This window comes from Eleutherodactylus coqui, chromosome 6 (genome assembly GCF_035609145.1).
Source record: "Eleutherodactylus coqui strain aEleCoq1 chromosome 6, aEleCoq1.hap1, whole genome shotgun sequence".
NCBI lineage: Eukaryota > Metazoa > Chordata > Amphibia > Anura > Eleutherodactylidae > Eleutherodactylus > Eleutherodactylus coqui.
Window position 1 is genome coordinate 234,086,489 of NC_089842.1, and position 19,141 is coordinate 234,105,629.

Genomic DNA, 19,141 nt, shown 5'->3' on the forward strand with positions numbered 1-19,141 from the left:
GCTTGTCCGTGGTATGGCCAAGGATAGGACATGCGATGACGTGTGCGCCGCCTCGCTGATTACAGGTCCGTACGTCATCCGTTTGTCACGTTAGACACATGGATGAAAAAAAAACGCTAGCGTGTTTCCGGCTCTAAAATACAGCAAATGGTTAAAAACAGCATTACGGTATAGTCAGCGCTCGGCTGCATGGCTGCGGCAGTCATGTGACATCTGCAGACCAGTGAGTGTATGTATACGGAACGTAACCATGGCAACCACATAATCACAGACCGGTGGTGAATTAGCCCTTAGTACAACCGCCCATAGGTGGCGCTGTGGTTATGAAACAGCTGTAGCGTGATTTGCATAAGCCCCTCTTCGTTATCAGCAACGCTCTCCATTTGCAAAACCATCGCAGAACACAGCAAGTCCGCTGCAATCCCTACAATATCCCGACAAACGCATTCCCGGTCCGCTACAGCGCCACCTAGTGGAGACTTTTTAACTAAAATGTTTTTGTTTCTCCCCATAACTTGGGAGCGCATCGCCTGAAGCCGCCGTTTGTGAATCCGGTCATTCCGGGAAAAGCGTAGTGACAAAGGTTTTTGGTAGCGGCTGTGGCACCCAGCTTTCCCAGGCACAGATAGACCTGCGGTTGGCAGGTGAGGATGGTATTTACCTGCCATAGCCTTCCTTTAGACTGCAGCGTCCCGCAGCGAGGCACAATTAGTTCTTATTAGTGGCGGGTGCCGTGACCCAGATAGAGGAGAGCGAGTGGAAAGCGAGGAAGTGGCGGGGATAATTAATATAATGAAGCCTATAGTATTGTATGGCGCCCGCGCCCGCTCCTGTGCCCGCCGGATTAGCTATGCCTGTAGCTTGCCTGAAGGCCGGGACTTAAGAAAAGACTGAAGTCACCGCTTTCCTCCTCGGTGGGACAAGAGTTTCTTTCCACTTCCAGCGGCCAAAAATAGATCTCTCCATTCTGCTGCTGATTTCGGGGGGGGCGGTGTGAGACCCTCCACACACTCAGCAGTCTGAGCCTTGGAGGACGGCTGCGCCAAAGTGGAATCATTACCTGTACTAAATCACAGCCTGCAGGCTTCAGAGCTGAAATCTCTCACAGAGCTTGCCCTGGTAATTACAGTTATCTGATGCTAGACAATTACTGCATGTATGCATCTATACAGTGACTCCACCAGCAGAATAGTGAGTGCAGCTCTGGAGTATAATACAGGATGTAACTCAGGGTCAGTACAGGACAAGTAATGTATGTACACGGTGACTCCACCTGCAGAATAGTGAGTGCAGCTCTGGAGTATAATACAGGATGTAACTCAGGATCAGTACAGGATAAGTAATGTACGTACACAGTGACTCCAGCAGCAGAATAGTGAGTGCAGCTCTGGGGTATAATACAGGATGTAACTCCGGATCAGTACAGGATAAGTAATGTATGCACACAGGGACTCCACCAGCAGAATAGTGAGTGCAGCTCTGGGGTATAATACAGGATGTAACTCAGGATCAGTACATGTTAAGTAATGTATGTACACAGTGACTCCACCAGCAGAATAGTGAGTGCAGCTCTGGAGTATAATACAGGATGTAACTCTGGATCAGTACAGGATAAGTAATGTATGTACACAGTGACTCCACCAGCAGAATAGTGAGTGCAGCTCTGGGGTATAATACAGGATGTAACTCAGGATCAGTACAGGATAAGTAATGTATGTACACAGTGACTCCACCAGCAGAATAGTGAGTGCAGCTCTGGAGTATAATACAGGATGTAACTCTGGATCAGTACAGGATAAGTAATGTATGTACACAGTGACTCCACCAGCAGAATAGTGAGTGCAGCTCTGGAGTATAATACAGGAGGTCACTCGGGATCAGTACAGGATAAGTAATGTATGTACACAGTGACTCCACCAGCAGAATAGTGAGTGCAGCTCTGGAGTACAATACAGGATGTAACTCGGGATCAGTACAGGATAAGTAATGTATGTACACAGTGACTCCACCAGCAGAATAGTGAGTGCAGCTCTGGAGTATAATACTGGATGTAACTCAGGATCAGTACAGGATAAGTAATGTATGTACACAGTGACTCCACCAGCAGAATAGTGAGTGCAGCTCTGGAGTATAATACAGGATGTAACTCAGGATCAGTACAGGATAAGTAATGTATGTACACAGTGACTCCACCAGCAGAATAGTGAGTGCAGCTCTGCAGTATAATACAGGATGTAACTCGGGATCAGTACAGGATAAGTAATGTATGTACACAGTGACTCCACCAGCAGAATAGTGAGTGCAGCTCTGGGGTATAATACAGGAGGTCACTCGGGATCACTACAAGGTTTATAATACAATATGTTATGTAGCACACTGTACCCCTTTTTATTAAACTTTTTGCCCATCTACAAATCCACAATGATTCACAGTCAGACCTATATCCTATATATAACCCTGTGATGTCAAATTAAAGGAAGTATACAACAACACTAGAAAGGTCCGTCCGTCTTTGGGGATCTCTTCCCCCATTTTTGGGCACACTTTCTGATGCTATACGGACGGCAGTAACTCCCCACTTTAATAAGTGCGCACGGTATGTGGAGACATCATCACCCAGCGTCAATAGCCACAGAATACGACCTTCGTGGACTAGGAGGGGTCCAGGGTACATCGCCCCACCACCCCCTGAGGTTCTGCTACTCTTGGGGGAAACTGCAGCCCCCCCCCCACTCCTACCTATCCTTCCTGTATGACTGTTCCCCTAATGTGATATCACGAAATAGCGCCACCAGAGGCTAGGGCGAAGCATGTCACCTTAGTGACGCAGCCTATTTTGGACCTAAGGATGCGACGATTTTGAGGGGCATCTTCATTGGCACTTTTTAAAAGCGGTAACTTTCTTATCTTCTGGCGGCACGGCCGTACGCGGGCAAAAACAAAACACACCGCCACCTTGAAGCAATGAGCCCTAAAAAAAATGGCGTATCCCGATGTGTATTCCTCCAGTAGTCAGGATGGAAGAGGGCAAGTGTCCAAATAGGAGTGTAATAAAGCACATAATCTACACCCCCATATACTATAAACCTCCGCTACCAACGCTCATCAAACGCCGAGATCTCAGGATATTACCCGTGTAATTATCTGGCAGTTGTGCCCAGGAATCCCCGGCCTACAAGATGTAATTATATGAGTCAACACATCAGTTTTTTCTCTCCCAAGTCTTCGTCAACGTGTTCTGATTAGAAAATAAAATTAAACACCTAATTGGCACTGGGTTTCACCCGCAGCAGCACATTCACCATGTTAGCGGTAATGACGGGGTATCGCAGACCTAATTGCGAATTTCTCGTTTTTTTTCTCCCTCTATTAATTATGTGCGCAGCGAATCCTTTTCATCAACAATGCCAGGTTGCGTTTTCCCAGGGGCCATCTCTCTGCACCCATGGGTGCTCGGCTCGACTGGGAGCTCGGAGTTAACCCATGAAGGCTGGCGACAGTGGCATGGATCTTAGATAGGAGATAGAGTGGTGGCATGATGGCACAGCGGTTAACACGGGGCTCGTGGGTCAGAATCAGACTATGGCACCATCTAAGGTGGTTCACAAGAGCTTCCTCCCACCCAAGTTAATTGGCAAGGGGTCATCAGACAGTGCCCAATGCCCTTTGGCCCCTTCTACCAGACGCATATTACAAGGCCCAGGAGAACTTCCTTCTGAAACGGGTCAACTGTGCAGTTGTAAACTATTGATAGCCTGTTCTTAGGATAAGTCACAAATAGTAGATTAGCGGTGGGCTATTGCCCAGGCCAATGTATAAATGTACTGAACTGAATTCTGCAGGAAGCAGACAGCTCCGTTCTTACTGTAGTGGCCAGGCTTGCTATCGCAGGCCAAGTTCTCATTAAAATGAATGAGAACTTTGCCTGTAATACCAAGCCTGGCCACTACAGTAAGAACGGAGCTGTCTGCTTCCTGGTGAAATCAGCTTAATACATGAGGATACCAGCCTGGCAAATAGCTGATCTGCATGAAATCGCAGGCAATCTACTATTTATGACCTGAGAATAGGCCATCAATAGTTTAAAACTCAAGTTCTGGTGTATCGATGATGTAAAAAAACTACAAAGATACAACAGAAACGTTTAGTGACGTCATCACACCAGTGTGATGATGTCATAAATCCTCACCTAGAAGCTCAAAGACCTTTCTAAAGGGCATCCTACAAAAATGACCATTGAAGCTGCAGGGCGAGGGGGGCGAGGGGGGCAAAACTAGAATGAGGCAGATAGCCGATTTGGTCAGGACGACGACAACAGTCGCTCTAACTACTAAAGGTAGTCCCATTTTTCCGCCCACGCTCTACCAGTTTAAAATGCCCAAGCAGGACTTAAAGGGGTTGTCCAGAGTTAGACAAACATGGGTAGTTTCTTCTATATACACAGCACCAACCACGTCCGAGGGTCGTGTCTGGTACGGCAGAACAGGGTCGGATTCCGCTGCAGGCTCCCGCATGCGGAATTCGACCCTTTAACAGTAGATTGCCTACAGTTCGGGGTGGCAGACCCCTGCCAATCAGTTACTTACTGGGGCGATGCACTTATGTACTGAGCTGATTTTTGCAGGAAGCAGCCAGCTCCATTCTTTCTACAGTGGTGGGACTTGGTATTACAGGCAAAGTTTCCATTAAAGTGAATTGAAGCTTTGCCTGCAATACCAAGCCTGGCCACTGCACTCGGAACGGAGTTATCTGCTTCCTGCAAAAAGTGCACCAGCCTGGTGAACAGCTGATCGGCAGGGGCCCCAGGCGGCGAATACCCATTGATTTACTACTGATGGCCCATCTTAAGGATAAGCGATCAGTAGTTTACAACTGGACAACCCCTTTAAGGAAAAGGGGTTGTCCAGCTGTAAACTACTGATACACGAAGATGGGTCAATAATTGGTGCAACTGTGGTAACACCGTGATTGCAAAAGGTTTATGAGAAGGGGAAATTAGATTGTAAGCCCCTGCGGACGAGAGCGTATTACAAGTAAGTTCCAAGTAGCGAGCTTTGCTCGTGCATTCGTCAGACTGGCCATGCAGGGGTTAAACCAAGAACCTAAACAGCCCATCAAACTGCTACTCTATGCATGTAGATCGACCCGCAGAGTGGAATATTGACCCTTCGCTCGGTTCCCAAGGTCCTTTAATACGGTGTGTGGGGGGGAATCCTTGTCCTTGGTTGTTTATGACTGGGCTCCATTAAGGAGGGTAGAGCTGCAAGGGATGCTGGGACATGGAGGAATGCTGGGAACTGGAGGAGAGGAAGTTTCCCAGTGCTGACAAGTGATTGATTTAAAGACACTTTCTACATGCAGAGAAACCGAAAATCACTATAAAGCTGTAAATAAGCGCAAAAAAAGAAAACCGCGCGCCCGCGTTTATTATAGGACCCCCAAGGGGGTGAAGCGGGGCGGCTGGGTGTAAAGAGAGGGTCTCACACTCAGTCCTCCGACCCCCAGGTCACACGAACCCTCCGGACTCAGGAAGTCTATAGCCTGTTGGGGGAACACAATTTAAAGGGGAAACCATGCAACTTGGAGAGTTTGACAATGAAGAGGGGGTGGGGCCCACCACTATGGGGTTGTTGTGGGAGGAGCTTCCAGAGACCGCTGCACTCCATGCTAGCACTAATCGGTTCATGGTGTGGAGGCAGAGCTCCTGGAAGAGCCGTGACCCTCCATCCATCACCCCACGAGCTGTGGATGTGACAGCCTGCAACCCCTCCCATAGAGACAGTCAGATGGAAGCAGAAGAGACCGTCATCCAACACGTGTCAGAGAGCAGCCCCCAGAAAGTGACAGAGGGGGCAGCAGGAGGTGGGACTGCTGGATCATCACACACTATGGGGAGATCGGAGGGGAGAAAGAGAGAAAAAGAGACAGACAGGCAGAGAAAGAGACAGGGATAGAGAGAGACAGATAGATAGGGATAGAGAGACACAGGAGACAGGCAGAGAAAAAGGTATAGAGAGACAGAGACAGACAGGCAGGCAGAGAAAGAGACAGGGATAGAGAGAGACAGATAGATAGGGATAGAGAGACACAGGAGACAGGCAGAGAGGCAGAAAAAAAGGGTATAGAGAGACAGAGACAGACAGGGAGACACAGAGACAGGAAGAGACACACAAATAGGGATAATGAGAAATAAAGACAGAGGGAGAGAGAGAGACAGACAAAGAGAAAAACAGAGAGAGACAGAAAGAGAAATAGTGATAGAGAGAAATAAAGCAAGCAAGAGAAAGAAATATAAAGGGAGAGAGAGAGTGAAAGAGAAATAAAGAGAGAGAGAGAGAGAGAGAGAAATAAAGAGAGAGAGAGAGAGAGAAATAAAGAGAGAGAGAGAGAGAGAAATAAAGAGAGAGAGAGAGAGAGAAATAAAGAGAGAGAGAGAGAGAAATAAAGAGAGAGAGAGAGAAATAAAGAGAGAGAGAGAGAGAAATAAAGAGAGAGAGAGAGAGAGAGAGAGAAATAAAGAGAGAGAGAAAGAGAGAAATAAAGAGAGAGAGAAAGAGAAATAAAGAGAGAAATAAAGAGAGAAATAAAGAGAGAAATAAAGAGAGAAATAAAGAGAGAGAGAAAGAGAGAAATAAAGAGAGAGAAATAAAGAGAGAGAGAGAAATAAAGAGAGAAAAATAAAGAGAGAGAAATAAAGAGAGAGAAATAAAGAGAGAGAGAGAAATAAAGAGAAAGAGAAATAAAGAGAGAGAGAGAAATAAAGAGAGAGAGAGAGAAATAAAGAGAGAGAGAGAGAGAAATAAAGAGAGAGAGAGAGAGAAATAAAGAGAGAGAGAGAGAGAAATAAAGAGAGAGAGAGAAATAAAGAGAGAGAGAGAAATAAAGAGAAAGAGAGAAATAAAGAGAGAGAAATAAAGAGAGAGAGAGAGAGAAATAAAGAGAGAGAGAGAGAGAGAGAGAGAGAGAAATAAAGAGAGAGAGAGAAATAAAGAGAGAGAGAGAGAGAAATAAAGAGAGAGAGAGAGAGAAATAAAGAGAGAGAGAGAGAGAAATAAAGAGAGAGAGAAAGAAAGAAATAAAGAGAGAGAGAAAGAAAGAAATAAAGAGAGAGAGAGAGAGAGAAATAAAGAGAGAGAGAGAGAAATAAAGAGAGAGAGAGAGAGAGAAATAGAGAAATAAAGAGAGAGAGAAATAAAGAGAGAGAGAGAAATAAAGAGAGAAAAATAAAGAGAGAGAAATAAAGAGAGAGAGAAAAAGAGAGAGAGAGAAATAAAGAGAAAGAGAAATAAAGAGAGAGAGAAATAAAGAGAGAGAGAGAAATAAAGAGAGAGAGAGAAATAAAGAGAGAGAGAAATAAAGAGAGAGAGAGAAATAAAGAGAAAGAGAAATAAAGAGAAAGAGAGAAATAAAGAGAAAAATAAAGAGAAAAATAAAGAGAAAAATAAAGAGAGAGAGAAATAGAGAGGGGTGTTTGCGCTTGGTGTTGCTGGCAGATATCTGGCGGTTTTACCTGTCCTGCTCCGGAGATCCCTTCACGTGAGATCACACAGCACTGCATGAGACAAACTCAGCTCTGCTACATCTGAGTATAAACACAAGGAGCGCAGATAGACGCTGACAGCTGCATACAAGGCTGGAAACAGAGAGATGGCGACGCGTCGGTCCCTCGGTCATGTCACATCGGTCAGGCCCAGGATACACAATAGAAGCAGGAATACAACTTTACAGTGCAGTGTAACATGACACAGGAATCAGAGCGGAGCGCAGAGACAGGGCACGGTGCCACTCATCATACAGTGCCCGACGGGGTAAAGCCCTGCCAGCGGGGCGGACACTGACCAATGCTGGACCCCCTAAATGAGGAGTCGATCCCACGGAGACCCTGATCATCACAGCCCCCCCCCCTCCATCATACAATCCAGATGTGACGGTGTAAACACAGCGCGCCCCCAGCATTAACCCCTCACTGGCCAGGACCCAGTAAGTGCCCCCCAGCATGGCAGCGCTCCATCTGACCTATATTTGCTTGGCACAGGGGCAAGGAGGGGGCACGGGGGTTTTGTAGCAATGGAGCTGTCACTTTTAACCCCTCGTGCGCCGCAGAGGCCTGCTGAGGACCAGCTCCCCCCGTCCATGTGCAGTGGAGGTAAGTACGAGGTGCACTCACCTAGCGGCTTCCTTCCTGCAGGCTTCTCCCCTCCCTTCTTCTCCAGGAGGGGAGTCTCAGGCTCTTCTCTCCCCCCTCCAACACACAGGACGAGCTCGCAGATCTCCGCCGCCGCCGCCGCTTCCTCTCTAACAATTTTCACCCAGCTATGAAAAAAAAAACTCCACTGTATGTGCGGCTGCTGCACTGACACTGTGACGGGCAGCACGGGCAGCCAATGACAGCGCAGGGATCGGTGACGGCCAGCCAATGAGGAGCGAAGGCGGGACCGGTTCCGCTGTCATTGTAGGTTGCGCGTGATGCTCGGTTGAGCCGTGTTACTGTGAATCCCTCCGCCAGCAGGAGAGGCCTTAACCCGCTCGTTACTGGCGCTGTGTGAGGCCGAGGAGCCCAGAGAACTACAAGACCGTTTATACTTCACCACATAAAGAGAATCTGCTTAGAAGAGGGACCGCACTGGGCAACGAGGGGGAAAAGCGGGGTTTGTTGCCCCATAGCAACCAATCACAGCGCTGCTCTCATTTTTCACGCGCAGGGAAAGTTATGAAAAATGCGCTGTGATTGGTTGTGTCATCCTGTGAACCAATCGGCGCGGCTTTCATTTATTTTACCGCCCGATAAAGAATAGCAGAGCTGTGATTGGTTGCTATAGAAAACAGTTTGACCTTCAGATATTTTTCTAATATCTCCCTATAAAAAAAATGCATAGTAATAGTGACCCCTGGTAATAGTAATAGTGCCCCCTCAGTGACCCCTGGTAATAGTAATAGTGCCCCCTCAGTGACCCCTGGTAATAGTAATAGTGACCCCTTGTAATAGTAATAGTGCCCCCTCAGTGACCCCTTGTAATAGTAATAGTGCCCCCTCAGTGACCCCTGGTAATAGTAATAGTGCCCCCTCAGTGACCCCTTGTAATAGTAATAGTGCCCCCTCAGTGACCCCTTGTAATAGTAATAGTGCCCCCTCAGTGACCCCTGGTAATAGCAATAGTGCCCCCTGGTAATAGTAATAGTGCCCCCTCAGTGAGCCCTTGTAATAGTAATAGTGCCCCCTCAGTGACCCCTGGTAATAGTAATAGTGCCCCCTCAGTGACCCCTTGTAATAGTAATAGTGCCCCCTCAGTAACACCTTGTTACAGTAATAGTGCCCCCTCAGTGACCCCTTGTAATAGTAGTAGTGCCCCCTCAGTGACCCCTTGTAATAGTAATAGTGTCCTCTCAGTGAGCCCTTGTTACAGTAATAGTGCCCCCTCAGTGACCCCTTGTAATAGTAATAGTGCCCCCTCAGTGACCCCTGGTAATAGTAATAGTGCCCCCTCAGTGACCCCTTGTAATAGTAGTAGTGCCCCCTCAGTGACCCCTTGTAATAGTAATAGTGCCCCCTCAGTGACCACTTGTAATAGTAATAGTGCCCCCTCAGTAACACCTTGTAATAGTAATAGTGCCCCCTCAGTGACCCCTTGTAATAGTAATAGTGCCCCCTCAGTGACCCCTGGTAATAGTAATAGTGCCCCCTCAGTGACCCCTTGTAATAGTAATAGTGCCCCCTCAGTGACCCCTTGTAATAGTAGTAGTGCCCCCTCAGTGACCCCTTGTAATAGTAATAGTGCCCCCTCAGTGACCACTTGTAATAGTAATAGTGCCCCCTCAGTAACACCTTGTTACAGTAATAGTGCCCCCTTAGTAACACCTTGTTACACTAATAGTGCCCCCTTAGTAACACCTTGTTACAGAAATAGTGTCCCCTCAGTGTCCCCTGGTAATAGTAATAGTGCCCCCTAAGTGACCCCTTATAACAGTAATAGTGTCCCCTCAGTAACTCCTTGTTACAGTAATAGTGCCCCCTTGTTACAGTAATAGTGACTCCTTGTTACAATAGTAGTGCCCCCTCAGTGACACCTTATAACAGTAATAGTGCCCCCTCATTGACCCCTTGTAATAGTAATAGTGCTCCCTCAGTGACTCCCTATAACAGTAATAGTGCTCCATCATTGACATCTTGTAATAGTGCCCTCTTGTTACAGTAATAGTGCCCCCTCAGTGACCCCCTTTAACACAGTAATAGTGCCCCCTCAGTGACCTGCTTGTAACAGTAATAGTGTCCTCTCAGTGAGCCCTTTTAACAGTAATAGTGACCCCTTCTAATAGTGCCCCCTCAGTGACACCTTTTAATAGTATTAGTGCCCCCTCTGACCTTTTGTAATAGTAGTAGTGCCCCATCTGACCTCTTCCACTAGTGACCCCTTGTAATAGCCCCTTAATGACTCCTTGTAATATTAATTATATTCTTTACTTGTATAGTGCCAACTATTATTCCGCAACGCTTAATAGTAATAGTTACTCTTTCAAATAGCACCCACTCAGGGAGCCCTTGTTACAGTAATAGTGCCTCCTCAGTGACCCCTTTATCATTAAAAAAAAAACTTCAGTGACCTCTTGTAATACTACCTTCTCAGTGACCCCTTGTAACAGTAAAAGTGCCCCCTCAGTGACATCTTGTAATAGTGCCCCCTCAGTGACCCCTTATAACTTTAATAGTGCCCGCTCAGTGACCCCATATAACAGTAATAGTGCCCCCTCAGTGAGTCCTTGTTACAGTAATAGTGCCCCCTCAGTGAGTCCTTGTTACAGTAATAGTGCCCCATCAGTGACATCTTGTAATAGTGCCCCCTCAATGACCCCTTATAACAGTAATAGTGCCTACTCAGTAACTGCTTGTTACAGTAATAGTGCCCCCTCAGTGACACCTTATAACAGTAATAGTGTACCGTCGGTGCCCCCCTGTTACAGTAATAGTGCCCCCTCAGTGACACCATGTAATAGTGCCCCCAGTGACACCTTATAACAGTAGTAGTGGCCACTCAGTGAACCCTTGTTACACTAATAGTGCCCCTTAGTGACCCGATCTAATAGTCCCCCCTCAGTGACACCATGTAATAGTGCCCCCTCAGTTACCCTTTGTTACAGGAATAGTGCCCACTTATTTAACCTTTGCAATAGTAATAGTGCCCTCTTGGGGGCCCCCTATAACAGTAATAGTGCCCCCTCAATGAGACCTTATTACAGTAATAGTGCCCCCTCAGTGACCCCGTTAGAACAGTAATAGTGCCCTGTCAGTGACCCCTTGTTACAGTAATAGTGCCCCCTCAGTGACACCATGTAATAGTGCCCCCAGTGACACCTTATAACAGTAGTAGTGGCCACTCAATGAACCCTTGTTACACTAATAGTGCCCCCTTAGTGACCCCATCTAATAGTCCCCCCCTCAGTGACCCCTTGTTACAGGAATAGTGCCCCCTTATTTAACCTTTGTAATAGTAATAGTGCCCTCTTGGGGGCCCCCTATAACAGTAATAGTGCCCCCCAGTGACACCTTATAACGACAGTAGTGCCCATTGTGTGAACCCTTGTTACACTAATAGTGCCCCCCTAGTGGCCCCATCTAATAGTGCCGCCTCAGTGACCCAATGTAATAGTACCCCCTCAGTGACCCCTTGTTACAGTAATGGTGCCCCCTCTGTGACACCATGTAATAGTGCCCCCCTCAGTTACCCCTTGTTACAGTAATGGTGCCCCCTCATTTAACCTTTGTAATAGTAATAGTGCCTCCTCAGTGACTTCCTATAACAATTATAGTGCCCCATCAGTGACATCTTGTAATAGTGCCCCCTCAATGACCCCTCATAACAGTAATAGTGCTCACTTAGTGACCACTTGTTACAGTAATAGTGCCCCCCTCAGTGACACCTTATAACAGTAATAGTACCCCCTCAGTGACCCCTTGTTACAGTAATGGTGCCCCCTCTGTGACACTATGTAATAGTGACCCTTCAGTTATCCCTTGTTACAGTAATGGTGCCCCCTCATTTAACCTTTGTAATAGTAATAGTGCCTCCATAGTGACTTCCTATAACAATAATAGTGCCCCCTCAATGACCCTTTATAACAGTAATAGTGCCCACTCACTGACCCTTTGTTACAGTAATAGTGCCCCCTCAGTGACCCCTTGTTACAGTAATAGTGCCCCCTCAGTGACACCTTATAACAGTAATAGTGTCCCCTCGGTGCCCCCCTGTTACAGTAATCGTGCCCCCTCAGTGACACCATGTAATAGTGCCCCCAGTGACACCTTATAACAGTAGTAGTGGCCACTCTGTGAACCCTTGTTACACTAATAGTGCCCCCCTAGTGGCCCCATCTAATAGTGCCGCCTCAGTGACCCAATGTAATAGTACCCCCTCAGTGACCCCTTGTTACAAAAATAGTGCCCCCTCAGTGACCCCCTTAGAACAGTAATAGTGCCCCCTCAGTGCCCTCTCGTTACAGTAATAGTGCCCCATCAGTGACATCTTGTAATAGTGCCCCCTCAATGACCCCTTATAACAGTACTATTGCCCACTCAGTGACCCCTTGTTACAGTAATAGTGCCCCTCAGTGACATCATGTAATAGTGCCCCGTCAGTGACCCCTTGTTACAGTAATGGTGCCCCCCTATTTAACCTTTATAATAGTAATAGTGCCTGCTCAGTGACTCCCTATAACAATAATAGTGCCCCATTAGTGACATCTTGTAATAGTGCCCCCTCAATGACCCCTTATAACAGTAATAGTGCCAACTTATTGACCCTTTGTTACAGTAATTGTGCCCCCTCAGTGACCCCTTGTTACAATAATAGTGACCCCTCAGTGACACCTTCTAACAGTAATAGTGCCCCTTCAGTGACACCATGTAATAGTGCCCCCCAGTGACACCTTATAACAGCAGTAGTGCCCATTTAGTGAACCCTTGTTACATTAATAGTGCTCCCCTAGTGGCCCGATCTAATAGTGCCGCCTCAGTGACTCAATGTAATAGTACCCCCTCAGTGACCCCTTGTTACAGTAATAGTGCCCACTCATTTAACCTTTGTAATAGTAATAGTGCCCTCTTAGGGACCCCCTATAACAGTAATAGTGCCTTCTCAGTGAGCCCTTGTTACAGTAATAGTGCCCCCTCAGTGATGCCTTGCAATAGTGCCCCCTCAGTGAGCCCTTGTTACAGTAATAGTGCCCCCTCAGTGATGCCTTGTACTAGTGCCCCCTCAGTGAGCCCTTGTTACAGTAATAGTGCCCCCTCAGTGATGCCTTGTAATAGTGCCCCCTCAGTGACTCCCTATAACAGTAATAGTGCCCCCTCAGTGATCCCTTCTAATAGTAATAGTGCCCCTCAGTGACCCCCTGTAATAGTAATAGTGCCCCCCTAGTGACATCTTGTAATAGTAATAGAACTGCCTTAGTGACCCCCTGTAATAGTAATAGTGCCCCCTCAATGAGCCCTTGTTACAGTAATAGTGCCCCCTCAGTGATACCTTGTAATAGTAATAGTGCCCCCTCAGTGACATCTTATAATAGTAATAGTCCCCTTGGTGACCCCTTGTAATAGTAATAATGACCCCTTGTAATACTAATAGTGCCCTCTATGTGACCTCTTGTAATAGTGCCACCTCTGACCCTATGTAATAGTATTAGTGCCCCATCTAAACCCTTCTAATAATGACCACTAGTAAGAGCCTCCCTTAATTACTCCTAGTAATAGTAATGATAATAATAATCTTTATTTGTATAGTGCGAACTTGTTCTGCAGCGCTTAATAATAATTACCCCTTGAAATAGTGCTCACTCCGTGAGCCCTTGTTACAGTAATACTTCCCCACTCAGTGACCTCCTTTTACAGTAATAGTGCCCCTCATTAACACCTTATAACAGCAATGGTGGCCCCTCAGTGACCCATTGTAATAGTAATAGTGCCCCCTCAGTGACCCATTGTAATAGTAATAGTGCCTCCTCAGTGACTCCCTATAACAGTAATAGTGCTCCATCATTGACATCTTGTAATAGCAATAGTAACCCCTCTTTGACCCCTTGTAATAGTGGCCCTTCAGTGACGCTTCATAACAGTAATAGTGACCCTTTGTAATAGTAATAGTGTCCCCTCAGTTACTCCCTACAACAGTAAGAGTGCCTTCTCAGTGACATCTTGTAATAGTAATAGTACCCCCTCAGTGACCCCTTGTAATACTGCCCCCTTAGTGACCCCTTGTAATAGCGCCCCCTTGTTATAGTAATAGTGCTCCCTCAATGGTGCCTTATAACAGTAATAGTGCCTCCTCAGTGACTCCTTGTTACAGCAATAGTGCCCCTTCAAAGACCCCTCGTAACAGTAATAGTGCCTCCTCAGTGACATCTTGTAATAGTAATAGTGCCCCCTCAGTGTCCCTGGTAATAGTAATAGTGCCCCCTCAGTGACCCCTTGTAATAGTAATAGTGCCCCCTCAGTGACCCCTTGTTACAGTAATAGTGCCCCCTCAGTGACATCTTGTAATAGTAATAGTGCCCCCTCAGTAACACCTTGTTACAGTAATAGTGCCCCCTCAGTAACACCTTGTTACAGTAATAGTGCCCCCTCAGTAACACCTTGTTACAGTAATAGTGCCCCCTCAGTAACACCTTGTTACAGTAATAGTGCCCCCTCAGTGTCCCTGGTAATAGTAATAGTGCCCCCTCAGTGACCCCTTGTAATAGTAATAGTACCCCCTAAGTGACCCCTTATAACAGTAATAGTGTCCCCTCAGTGACATCTTGTGATAGTAATAGTGACCCTTTGTTATAATAATAGTACCACCTCACTGACCCCTTGTAATAGTATTAGTGCCACATCTGACCCCTTGTAATAGTATTAGTGCCACATCTGACCCCTTGTAATAGCCCCCCTTAATGACTCGTACTAATAGTAATAATAATAATGATCTTTATTTGTATAGTGCCAACGATTCCACAGCGCTTAATAGTAATAGTTATGCCTTGAAATAGCAGCCACTCAGTGACCCCTTGTTTCATTAATAGAGCTCACTTAGAGTAATATCACCCCAATGCCCCCATCTGTAATAATACCACCGGCATGACTCTGTTCAGTAATAGTGCCCCCACATTATCCTGTCCCCCAAGTATCAGTGTGTCATAATCCTGTACCCCAAGTATCAGTGCGTCATTATCCTGTACCCCAAGTATCAGCGTGTCATTATCCTGTCCCCCAAGTATCAGCCTGTCATTATCCTGTCCCCCAAGTATCAGCGTGTCATTATCCTGTCCCCCAAGTATCAGCGTGTCATTATCCTGTCCCCAAGTATCAGTGTGTCATTATCCTGTCCCCCAAGTGTCAGCGTGTCATTATCCTGTCCCCCAAGTATCAGTGTGTCATTATCCTGTCCCCCAAGTATCAGCGTGTCATTATCCTGTACCCCAAGTATCAGCGTGTCATTATCCTGTCCCCCAAGTATTAGTGTGTCATTATCCTGTCCCCCAAGTATCAGCGTGTCATTATCCCATCCCCCAAGTGTCAGCGTGTCATTATCCTGTACCCCAAGTATCAGTGTGTCGTTATCCTGTCCCCCAAGTGTCAGTGCGTCATTATCCTGTCCCCCAAGTGTCAGCATGTCATTATCCTGTCCCCCAAGTATCAGCGTGTCATTATCCCATCCCCCAAGTGTCAGCGTGTCATTATCCTGTACCCCAAGTATCAGTGTGTCGTTATCCTGTCCCCCAAGTGTCAGTGCGTCATTATCCTGTCCCCCAAGTATCAGCGTGTCATTATCCTGTACCCCAAGTATCAGCGTGTCATTATCCTGTCCCCCAAGTATCAGCGTGTCATTATCCTGTCCCCCAAGTATTAGTGTGTCATTATCCTGTCCCCCAAGTATCAGTGTGTCATTATCCCATCCCCCAAGTGTCAGCGTGTCATTATCCTGTACCCCAAGTATCAGTGTGTCGTTATCCTGTCCCCCAAGTGTCAGCGTGTCATTATCCTGTACCCCAAGTGTCAGCGTGTCATTATCCTGTACCCCAAGTATCAGCGTGTCATTATCCTGTCCCCCAAGTATTAGTGTGTCATTATCCTGTCCCCCAAGTATCAGCGTGTCATTATCCTGTCCCCCAAGTATCAGTGTGTCATTATCCCATCCCCCAAGTGTCAGCGTGTCATTATCCTGTCCCCCAAGTATCAGCATGTCATTATCCTGTCCCCCAAGTATCAGCGTGTCATTATCCTGTCCCCCAAGTGTCAGTGCGTCATTATCCTGTCCCCCAAGTGTCAGCATGTCATTATCCTGTCCCCCAAGTGTCAGCGTGTCATTATCCTGTCCCCCACGTATCAGTGTGTCATTATCCTGTCCCCCAAGTGTCAGCATGTCATTATCCTGTCCCCCAAGTGTCAGCGTGTCATTATCCTGTCCCCCAAGTATCAGTGTGTCATTATCCTGTCCCCCAAGTATCAGTGTGTCATTATCCTGTCCCCCAAGTATCAGTGTGTCATTATCCTGTCCCCCAAGTATCAGTGTGTCATTATCCTGTACCCCAAGTATCAGTGTGTCATTATCCTGTCCCCCAAGTATCAGTGTGTCATTATCCTGTACCCCAAGTATCAGCGTGTCATTATCCTGTCCCCCAAGTGTCAGTATGTCATTATCCTGTCCCCCCCAAGTGTCAGTATGTCATTATCCTGTCCCCCAAGTGTCAGTGTGTCATTATCCTGTCCCCCAAGTATCAGCCTGTCATTATCCTGTACCCCAAGTATCAGTGCGTCATTATCCTGTACCCCAAATATCAGTGTGTCATTATCCTGTACCCCAAGTATCAGTGTGTCATTATCCTGTCCCCCAAGTATCAGCGTGTCATTATCCTGTCCCCCAAGTATCAGCGTGTCATTATCCTGTCCCCCAAGTATCAGCATGTCATTATCCTGTCCCCCAAGTATCAGCGTGTCATTATCCTGTCCCCCAAGTATCAGCGTGTCATTATCCTGTACCCCAAGTATCAGCGTGTCATTATCCTGTACCCCTCCATACATAGAAAAATTTTTAAAAAGTTACAGAATTTTGAATGCAGCGATTTAGAAAAAATTTTTTCCAAAAAAAGTGTTTTTATTGCAGAAAAGAGGAAAAACTAAAAACAGTAAGAATTTTGGTATCGCTGTAACCGTTCCGAGCCGCAGAAAAAATAGATTGTGTCATTTATGCTGCATGATTAACGCTGTAAAAAAAAATCTGTCAGAATTGATGCGTTTTCTCTCCCTGCTATCATAAAAAAATAATAAAAGTTTTACAATATAGTCTATGTACCCAAAAATGGCACCAATAAAAACTACAGTTCGCCACGCAAAAAACGAGCCCTCATACGGCCGCGTCGACGGAAAAATAAAAGAATTATGACTTTTGAAAAATGGAGATGAAAATCTGCCAAAAATCGTTGCATCCTTAAAGGGGTTGTCCTGCGCCGAAACGGGTTTTTTTTTTTTTTTTAAACCCCCCCCCCCCGTTCGGCGCGAGACAACCCCGATGCAGGGGTTAAAAAAACAACCCGCACAGCGCTTACCTGAATCCCGGCGGTCCGGCGTCTTCATACTCACCTGCTGAAGATGGCCGCCGGGATCCTCTGTCTCCATGGACCGCAGGGCTTCTGTGCGGTCCATTGCCGATTCCAGCCTCCTGATTGGCTGGAATCGGCACGTGACGGGGCGGAGCTACACGGAGCTACACGGAGCCCCATTCGGAAAAGAAGAAGACCCGGACTGCGCAAGCGCGGCTAATTTGGCCATCGGAGGGCGAAAATTAGTCGGCACCATGGAGACCAGGACGCCAGCAACGGAGCAGGTAAGTGAAAACCTTCTTATAACTTCTGTATGGCTCATAATTAATGCACAATGTACATTACAAAGTGCATTATTATGGCCATGCAGAAGTGTATAGACCCACTTGCTGCCTCGGGACAACCCCTTTAAGCCCAAAATTGGCCGTGTCCTTAAGGGGTTAAGACTGACAGGGGCAACAAGGGGATCGTTATTACTGATGCGGGGGGGGGGGAGGTGGGGGAGAACAGCATTTTTAATGATGGAGTAATATTATGGAACATTTTTAAGGAGGAGCATTATTCCTGATGAGGTCAGCATTATTAGTGATCGGGGACTCTTATTCTATGGGACTAATAACTAAATTGGTGCACTGTGCATAGGGAGATTGTGTAGAGGTGTTAAAAACATAGGGAGCATGCTGGAATAATACGGTGTCAAAGATGTTTATATGTCTCATATAAGGCTGGGGAAAGTCATCATGGGCATCTGGGCTGGATGGAGAAGAAAAGGGAACATTAAGAAATCAAGACAGAGTAAACATCACCTGTGATCACTGAATATAACGGTAATATAAGCACATAATATTGGTCTTTTTATGAGTGTTCTTTTAGTAAGCAGTATGGCGGTATTATGTGGTCATAGTGTGGGGGTGTTATTTGGCCTTCCTTTACTATTATGATTGGTAATATTGGTCTTTGGATATTTTTTGTTAGTAACGGTATGCTGGAACTACTAGTATTCCATCACTATGTGGTGCTAATATGTGATCATGGTGTGGCGGTATTATTGGTAATGTTGATCTTTGTAGTGTTTTTTCCAGTAACAGTATAGTGCTATTGAAGGTGGCATCTAGGGAGGGAAATTACCAGGACTGGATATTTCTCTGATTCTGGCCAGAACAGCAGGGGCCGAGGCGAGTGAATGTGAACTGAACTGCAATACCAGGCACAACCCTTAGACAAGGGTGGCGCTGTTTAGAAGAAAGCAGGCATGTTTTTTTAAATCCTGGACAACCACTTACTCCCCCCCCCCCCCCCCCCCCCCCATATCATGCTTCCCACCATGTGAATTTATGGCAAAGCACATCATTTCGGGGATGCAGAGATCCTCCGGCGTGACTGTCACAGTCACGGCCGAGGACCGCAGTTTCTTCCATTGCTTTCAATGGGGCGGGTGCTGCTGCCACTTTTTACAGTTTTTATGTTCAATTTATTGTATCGCCTGTTATGGATATGATGATACCAAATATGTGGGATTTAAAAAAAAAAATTTTTTCATACAAATAGGAAAAAGTGTGCAAAACAGGGGTGGGTT

The 19,141-nt window shown here is 46.4% G+C and overlaps 1 protein-coding gene across 5 annotated transcripts in view; it reads right to left on the bottom strand.

Annotated features, from left to right (window-relative positions):
* Window positions 1-8,326, bottom strand: part of MEF2D (myocyte enhancer factor 2D) — a 182,587-nt gene extending 174,261 nt beyond the window's left edge. For all 5 annotated transcript variants that reach the window (XM_066609112.1, XM_066609113.1, XM_066609111.1 and 2 more), the window contains exon 1: window positions 8,168-8,326. The gene's annotated coding sequence lies outside the window, so the exon portion shown is untranslated. The remainder of the gene's footprint in view (window positions 1-8,167) is intronic.
* Window positions 8,327-19,141: the final 10,815 nt, after the last annotated feature.